Raw genomic sequence first — 8,276 nt, 5'->3', positions numbered from 1 at the left:
CAGGGTGGTCGGGGTCCAATGCAGCCCCGGCCAGGCCCAGGCCCCTTGGACTGGGCCACAGGAGGACACAGAGGAGGGTCCCGGCCCCCACGGTCGCGTTGCCGGCAGTTCTCCAAGGGCTTGGGCGTTTTCCAGAGGTAGGAGATGGAGGGGACTGATTTCTTCAGCGCCCCACTAACCACGCCACCCCACCCATGGGACACATCCCTAGAGAGAGAGAGAGACGCCCCATACACTCGCTCCCCTCCCCCATGCGCTGTGCCCCAGCCCGGGCCCGGGGGAATAGGCGGCAGCCCACCCACAGGGTGGGGGGCACAGCTGAAAGGGGTTGTCGGGGAGGGCGGCCCCTGCCTGGGGTCAAAGGGCGGGCGACCCGCGCGTGCGCAATCGGCGGCGGCGGCGGCGGCGGCGGCGGCGGCGGCGGCCACGAGCTGGGGGTGGGCCAGGCGAGGAGAGGAAGGGGGCTGGAAGGTCTCCACCTTGGCGAGTCCAGCCGTGGAGGCGCATCTTGTGTGAGTGTGAGTGAGTGAGTGTGAGTGTGTGTGTGTGTGTGTGTGTGTGTGTGTGTGTATAGAGAGACAGCCCCCCACCCCGGCCCGCCGCTCCCTGCCCGCCCCGCCCCGCCCCGCCTGTCACCCCCGTCCCTCGGAGCCCGCCGGACCCGGCCGGTGAACTCAACAGGCCCGCGCGGTGCGGGTCAGCGCCGGCGCGGGGCCTGGGGCGGGAGGAGGCGGCGGGGAAGCGCAGAGAGGCTCGGCTTCTTGAGCGGGGCAGGGGCGCCCTCCGCCGTCTAGGGCCACACCACCCTGAACGCGCCCGATCTCGTCTGGTCTCGGAAGCTAAGCAGGGTCGGGCCTGGTTAGTACTTGGATGGGAGACCGCCTGGGAATACCGGGTGCCGTAGGCTTCTTTTTTTTTTTTTTTTTTTTGTTTTGCCTCTTGTTCTGTCCCTCTCTGGGAGCGAGGCGGCGGGCCCGGGGCGGGGGTCACCCCCACCCTCAGCGCCCGCCGCGGTGCCTGGCGCCCCAGCCCGCACCGTGGGGCCTCCTCTTGTCCCAAGCCGCGACACCGCCGTCACGCGGCAGCATGCGTGGCTTCTGGACTGTCAGGTCTCAGACCAAAGGTCTGCTCTGTGGGAACCGACACGCTGGAGGAAACCTTGAGAGTCTGAGAGGGGAGGGAGTTCCAGAAGAAGGCCAGGATGTCATTTTGAGGGAGTATGTGACCAGAACTCGTCCCGTTGCTTTTGGGGTTCTATGGGCTACACGTAGGAATCTTTGGTGGTGGCACCTGATGTTGGGGGATCCGGAGTCACACCCAGACCTGCCCCACAGGCCTCCTTTTACTTTTCTCTTCGGATTCATTATGTTTAAAAAGTGTCTCTTATCTCTATGATTGCATTTTCTTTTCTCTCTCTTTTCAAAGCAGATGATGGGAGTCCAAGTATTAAGGTGACATGTGTTGCCCGTGCCCCCCTCCCCCCTGTGTTCTTATTCATTAACCTCTGATGTTGTTCCAGCGTATTGTGGGGGTACCAATGTTAAGGTTGGGTACGTTGCCCTCTCCCAGCCTCCCCCCTCGGGTCAGAGCCTCAAGTGCGCCCATCCCCCAGTCGGTGCGCACCCACCCCATTCCTAATGGAGGTGTATGCCCATCCCTTCCCCCCACCCGCCCGACACCCACCCGATGAAGGTGATTCCTCTGTGTCCACTTGGGTGTCCGTCGGTTCGTACCCATTTGCTGGTGAGCGCGAGCACGTGGTGCTCGTGTGTCCATTCTTGGGCTACCTGGCTTACTGGAACGGGTTCCAGCTCTGGCCAGGAGAACCACGAGAGGTGCCCTCTCACCGCTGCTCCTCCTAGCTGAATAGCACTCCGTGGTGTCCACGCGCCACATTTCATTTACGCACTCGTGGGTCGATGGGCACTCGGGTCGCTTCCAGGTCTTTGCGATTGTGACTTGTGCCCTGACTCTAACCCTAACCCTTACCCAGCCCCGTCTCCTCCTCGGCCCCTGCCTGACTGACTCCTTCCCGCCCGGCCTGTCACCTGTCACCGTCCTCTGCCCCTGCCTGACACGCTCCTCCCCGCCCGGGCCGTCACCGTCCTCGGCCCCTGCCTGACGGGGCTCCTCCGTCGCCTGGGCCTTCCAAGGGCTTGGTGTGGACGCTGGTTCCAGGACGCCCTCCCAGGAACCCGGTAGCAGGGCGGCCGCAGCGTCTCGCGCCACCCAACCGTCCGCCGGCCGGCGGCCGTCGCTAAGTGGCCTGCGGGGGACGTGCCCCCACTGTGGGGCGGGCGCCCAGCCTGGTGTCTTCTCTGAGGCCCCGTGGCTGCTTTTCCCCCCCGCAAGGGGAGAGCCACGGAGGTGGGGACCGCCTCCTCGTGGGGACGTACACCCAGCTCTCCACGTCGGATTCCGGGGCTCTCTGTCCTGCCAGAAGGCCCAGCTGGCCTGCGGGTCCTTAGAGTGGCAAAAACATCCGAAAACTGAGATTGAGGGTCCGGTGGTTGTCTGCACTTTTGTGCTGGGCACCCCAGGGAGGCCCGGGGGCTGGCTGGACAACGCGGTCTGCTGGGCGGGGGGGGGGGTTTGGAGGAGCAACTGATGCCCTTTGCACTTTGGGTAGCAAGTGTCTGAGGTGTCTCTGAGCCCTGCGCCATGTCGGGGGGGGGTGGGAGGTCGGGGGGGGGGTGGAGGAGCAGGAGGAGGAGGAGGAGGTGGGAAGGGCCGTGGCCTGCAGTCGTGTTCCCGGGGTGGCTTCTTCCACAGGCTGCTTGGCCTGGGCTCCCTGCACCTGGGCCTTTGGAGGACTGGCCCTGTGCTTGCCAACGCTTCCCCTGCAGGGACCCAGAGCTGGGAGGTTGCATCTCTCAGCCCTGGGTCGGGCAGAGCCCCAGCGGGCCATGCCCACAACCTCTCTCAGCACGGGTCCCCAGAAGGCTCCTTTGGGACCAGGATTCTCTTGCGGGTGACTCTTTAAGGTCTGGCCCCTGGATGGAGGGGCACCAGGAGTAGAGGAGCAGGAAGGGGAAGGGGGTGGCCGTGCGAGGGGACACTTTCAGGCCAAGTCCCAGCTTCAGCCTGATCCTCCTGGGAACCCCGGGTGTACGTCACACCTCCTGGTTGTCCCGCTCTGAGACAAGGAGCCGGGCTTCGCATTCCCCCAGCAGCCAGTCGTGGGCTGAGGACACCTGGGGCGTTGGGAACTCCCTGGCTTCTCCTTGGCTTAACATCTGGAGCTGCTTGTGAATCGTGCCGCCACACACACCCGAGTGCAGGTGTCTTCTGCACAGACTGCGGGCCTCGCTCTTCTGAATGCCGCTAGCTCGCCACCCACCCACGGGGGAACCTGGTCAGGGTACTTTCTCTCGGGGGCAGACTCTGATCCTGGCGGGCTACCGGTGTCTCTGTTTGCTCGTTTCTTTCTTCCATTTCGGGAAAGGCTTCCTTACTGGGTGTGGAAATCTCCTATGCCTTTCCTCGCCTATTCTGTCAGCTTTAAAATTCTCTTTCAGTTGCCACCCTCACAGATGGATTAGGAAACTCTTTCCGGTGCACTCATTAGTGAAATGACCTCAATGAAGCTGGAATCCAATATCTAATCGCCGATTTTTAGCGAGTCCACACGCCAGGGTGGTCGGGGTCCAATGCAGCCCCGGCCAGGCCCAGGCCCCTTGGACTGGGCCACAGGAGGACACAGAGGAGGGTCCCGGCCCCCACGGTCGCGTTGCCGGCAGTTCTCCAAGGGCTTGGCGTTTTCCAGAGGTAGGAGATGGAGGGGACTGATTTCTTCAGCGCCCCACTAACCACGCCACCCCACCCATGGGACACATCCCTAGAGAGAGAGAGAGACGCCCCATACACTCGCTCCCCTCCCCCATGCGCTGTGCCCCAGCCCGGGCCCGGGGGAATAGGCGGCAGCCCACCCACAGGGTGGGGGGCACAGCTGAAAGGGGTTGTCGGGGAGGGCGGCCCCTGCCTGGGGTCAAAGGGCGGGCGACCCGCGCGTGCGCAATCGGCGGCGGCGGCGGCGGCGGCGGCGGCGGCGGCGGCCACGAGCTGGGGGTGGGCCAGGCGAGGAGAGGAAGGGGGCTGGAAGGTCTCCACCTTGGCGAGTCCAGCCGTGGAGGCGCATCTTGTGTGAGTGTGAGTGAGTGAGTGTGAGTGTGTGTGTGTGTGTGTGTGTGTGTGTGTGTATAGAGAGACAGCCCCCCACCCCGGCCCGCCGCTCCCTGCCCGCCCCGCCCCGCCCCGCCTGTCACCCCCGTCCCTCGGAGCCCGCCGGACCCGGCCGGTGAACTCAACAGGCCCGCGCGGTGCGGGTCAGCGCCGGCGCGGGGCCTGGGGCGGGAGGAGGCGGCGGGGAAGCGCAGAGAGGCTCGGCTTCTTGAGCGGGGCAGGGGCGCCCTCCGCCGTCTAGGGCCACACCACCCTGAACGCGCCCGATCTCGTCTGGTCTCGGAAGCTAAGCAGGGTCGGGCCTGGTTAGTACTTGGATGGGAGACCGCCTGGGAATACCGGGTGCCGTAGGCTTCTTTTTTTTTTTTTTTTTTTTTGTTTTGCCTCTTGTTCTGTCCCCTCTCTGGGAGCGAGGCGGCGGCCCGGGGCGGGGGTCACCCCCACCCTCAGCGCCCGCCGCGGTGCCTGGCGCCCCAGCCCGCACCGTGGGGCCTCCTCTTGTCCCAAGCCGCGACACCGCCGTCACGCGGCAGCATGCGTGGCTTCTGGACTGTCAGGTCTCAGACCAAAGGTCTGCTCTGTGGGAACCGACACGCTGGAGGAAACCTTGAGAGTCTGAGAGGGGAGGGAGTTCCAGAAGAAGGCCAGGATGTCATTTTGAGGGAGTATGTGACCAGAACTCGTCCCGTTGCTTTTGGGGTTCTATGGGCTACACGTAGGAATCTTTGGTGGTGGCACCTGATGTTGGGGGATCCGGAGTCACACCCAGACCTGCCCCCACAGGCCTCCTTTTACTTTTCTCTTCGGATTCATTATGTTTAAAAAGTGTCTCTTATCTCTATGATTGCATTTTCTTTTCTCTCTCTTTTCAAGCAGATGATGGGAGTCCAAGTATTAAGGTGACATGTGTTGCCCGTGCCCCCCTCCCCCCTGTGTTCTTATTCATTAACCTCTGATGTTGTTCCAGCGTATTGTGGGGGTACCAATGTTAAGGTTGGGTACGTTGCCCTCTCCCAGCCTCCCCCCTCGGGTCAGAGCCTCAAGTGCGCCCATCCCCCAGTCGGTGCGCACCCACCCCATTCCTAATGGAGGTGTATGCCCATCCCTTCCCCCCACCCGCCCGACACCCACCCGATGAAGGTGATTCCTCTGTGTCCACTTGGGTGTCCGTCGGTTCGTACCCATTTGCTGGTGAGCGCGAGCACGTGGTGCTCGTGTGTCCATTCTTGGGCTACCTGGCTTACTGGAACGGGTTCCAGCTCTGGCCAGGAGAACCACGAGAGGTGCCCTCTCACCGCTGCTCCTCCTAGCTGAATAGCACTCCGTGGTGTCCACGCGCCACATTTCATTTACGCACTCGTGGGTCGATGGGCACTCGGGTCGCTTCCAGGTCTTTGCGATTGTGACTTGTGCCCTGACTCTAACCCTAACCCTTACCCAGCCCCGTCTCCTCCTCGGCCCCTGCCTGACTGACTCCTTCCCGCCCGGCCTGTCACCTGTCACCGTCCTCTGCCCCTGCCTGACACGCTCCTCCCCGCCCGGGCCGTCACCGTCCTCGGCCCCTGCCTGACGGGGCTCCTCCGTCGCCTGGGCCTTCCAAGGGCTTGGTGTGGACGCTGGTTCCAGGACGCCCTCCCAGGAACCCGGTAGCAGGGCGGCCGCAGCGTCTCGCGCCACCCAACCGTCCGCCGGCCGGCGGCCGTCGCTAAGTGGCCTGCGGGGGACGTGCCCCCACTGTGGGGCGGGCGCCCAGCCTGGTGTCTTCTCTGAGGCCCCGTGGCTGCTTTTCCCCCCCGCAAGGGGAGAGCCACGGAGGTGGGGACCGCCTCCTCGTGGGGACGTACACCCAGCTCTCCACGTCGGATTCCGGGGCTCTCTGTCCTGCCAGAAGGCCCAGCTGGCCTGCGGGTCCTTAGAGTGGCAAAAACATCCGAAAACTGAGATTGAGGGTCCGGTGGTTGTCTGCACTTTTGTGCTGGGCACCCCAGGGAGGCCCGGGGGCTGGCTGGACAACGCGGTCTGCTGGGCGGGGGGGGGGGTTTGGAGGAGCAACTGATGCCCTTTGCACTTTGGGTAGCAAGTGTCTGAGGTGTCTCTGAGCCCTGCGCCATGTCGGGGGGGGGTGGGAGGTCGGGGGGGGGGGTGGAGGAGCAGGAGGAGGAGGAGGAGGTGGGAAGGGCCGTGGCCTGCAGTCGTGTTCCCGGGGTGGCTTCTTCCACAGGCTGCTTGGCCTGGGCTCCCTGCACCTGGGCCTTTGGAGGACTGGCCCTGTGCTTGCCAACGCTTCCCCTGCAGGGACCCAGAGCTGGGAGGTTGCATCTCTCAGCCCTGGGTCGGGCAGAGCCCCAGCGGGCCATGCCCACAACCTCTCTCAGCACGGGTCCCCCAGAAGGCTCCTTTGGGACCAGGATTCTCTTGCGGGTGACTCTTTAAGGTCTGGCCCCTGGATGGAGGGGCACCAGGAGTAGAGGAGCAGGAAGGGGAAGGGGGTGGCCGTGCGAGGGGACACTTTCAGGCCAAGTCCCAGCTTCAGCCTGATCCTCCTGGGAACCCCGGGGTGTACGTCACACCTCCTGGTTGTCCCGCTCTGAGACAAGGAGCCGGGCTTCGCATTCCCCCAGCAGCCAGTCGTGGGCTGAGGACACCTGGGGCGTTGGGAACTCCCTGGCTTCTCCTTGGCTTAACATCTGGAGCTGCTTGTGAATCGTGCCGCCACACACACCCGAGTGCAGGTGTCTTCTGCACAGACTGCGGGCCTCGCTCTTCTGAATGCCGCTAGCTCGCCACCCACCCACGGGGGAACCTGGTCAGGGTACTTTCTCTCGGGGGCAGACTCTGATCCTGGCGGGCTACCGGTGTCTCTGTTTGCTCGTTTCTTTCTTCCATTTCGGGAAAGGCTTCCTTACTGGGTGTGGAAATCTCCTATGCCTTTCCTCGCCTATTCTGTCAGCTTTAAAATTCTCTTTCAGTTGCCACCCTCACAGATGGATTAGGAAACTCTTTCCGGTGCACTCATTAGTGAAATGACCTCAATGAAGCTGGAATCCAATATCTAATCGCCGATTTTTAGCGAGTCCACACGCCAGGGTGGTCGGGGTCCAATGCAGCCCCGGCCAGGCCCAGGCCCCTTGGACTGGGCCACAGGAGGACACAGAGGAGGGTCCCGGCCCCCACGGTCGCGTTGCCGGCAGTTCTCCAAGGGCTTGGGCGTTTTCCAGAGGTAGGAGATGGAGGGGACTGATTTCTTCAGCGCCCCACTAACCACGCCACCCCACCCATGGGACACATCCCTAGAGAGAGAGAGAGACGCCCCATACACTCGCTCCCCTCCCCCATGCGCTGTGCCCCAGCCCGGGCCCGGGGGAATAGGCGGCAGCCCACCCACAGGGTGGGGGGCACAGCTGAAAGGGGTTGTCGGGGAGGGCGGCCCCTGCCTGGGGTCAAAGGGCGGGCGACCCGCGCGTGCGCAATCGGCGGCGGCGGCGGCGGCGGCGGCGGCGGCGGCGGCGGCCACGAGCTGGGGGTGGGCCAGGCGAGGAGAGGAAGGGGGCTGGAAGGTCTCCACCTTGGCGAGTCCAGCCGTGGAGGCGCATCTTGTGTGAGTGTGAGTGAGTGAGTGTGAGTGTGTGTGTGTGTGTGTGTGTGTGTGTGTGTATAGAGAGACAGCCCCCCACCCCGGCCCGCCGCTCCCTGCCCGCCCCGCCCCGCCCCGCCTGTCACCCCCGTCCCTCGGAGCCCGCCGGACCCGGCCGGTGAACTCAACAGGCCCGCGCGGGGGTCAGCGCCGGCGCGGGGCCTGGGGCGGGAGGAGGCGGCGGGGAAGCGCAGAGAGGCTCGGCTTCTTGAGCGGGGCAGGGGCGCCCTCCGCCGTCTAGGGCCACACCACCCTGAACGCGCCCGATCTCGTCTGGTCTCAGAAGCTAAGCAGGGTCGGGCCTGGTTAGTACTTGGATGGGAGACCGCCTGGGAATACCGGGTGCCGTAGGCTTCTTTTTTTTTTTTTTTTTTTTTGTTTTGCCTCTTGTTCTGTCCCCTCTCTGGGAGCGAGGCGGCGGCCCGGGGCGGGGGTCACCCCCACCCTCAGCGCCCGCCGC

The 8,276-nt window shown here is 64.4% G+C and overlaps 3 non-coding genes across 3 annotated transcripts; all 3 read left to right on the top strand.

Annotated features, from left to right (window-relative positions):
* Positions 1 to 788: 788 nt before the first annotated feature.
* Positions 789 to 907, top strand: LOC142865127 (5S ribosomal RNA). Its single transcript, XR_012915429.1, has one exon. It is a non-coding gene; the product is annotated as a 5S ribosomal RNA (ribosomal RNA).
* A 3,510-nt stretch (positions 908 to 4,417) lies between these two features.
* On the top strand, positions 4,418 to 4,536 carry LOC142865126 (5S ribosomal RNA). The gene has a single exon (XR_012915428.1). It is a non-coding gene; the product is annotated as a 5S ribosomal RNA (ribosomal RNA).
* Positions 4,537 to 8,051: 3,515 nt separating this feature from the next.
* LOC142865302 (5S ribosomal RNA) lies at positions 8,052 to 8,170 on the top strand. Its single transcript, XR_012915605.1, has one exon. It is a non-coding gene; the product is annotated as a 5S ribosomal RNA (ribosomal RNA).
* Positions 8,171 to 8,276: the final 106 nt, after the last annotated feature.

The sequence above is a fragment of the Microcebus murinus genome, chromosome 28 (genome assembly GCF_040939455.1).
Source record: "Microcebus murinus isolate Inina chromosome 28, M.murinus_Inina_mat1.0, whole genome shotgun sequence".
Classification (NCBI taxonomy): Eukaryota; Metazoa; Chordata; class Mammalia; order Primates; family Cheirogaleidae; genus Microcebus; species Microcebus murinus.
Note: the sequence above shows the minus strand (reverse complement) of the source record. Positions and strands in the feature narration are given on the sequence as shown.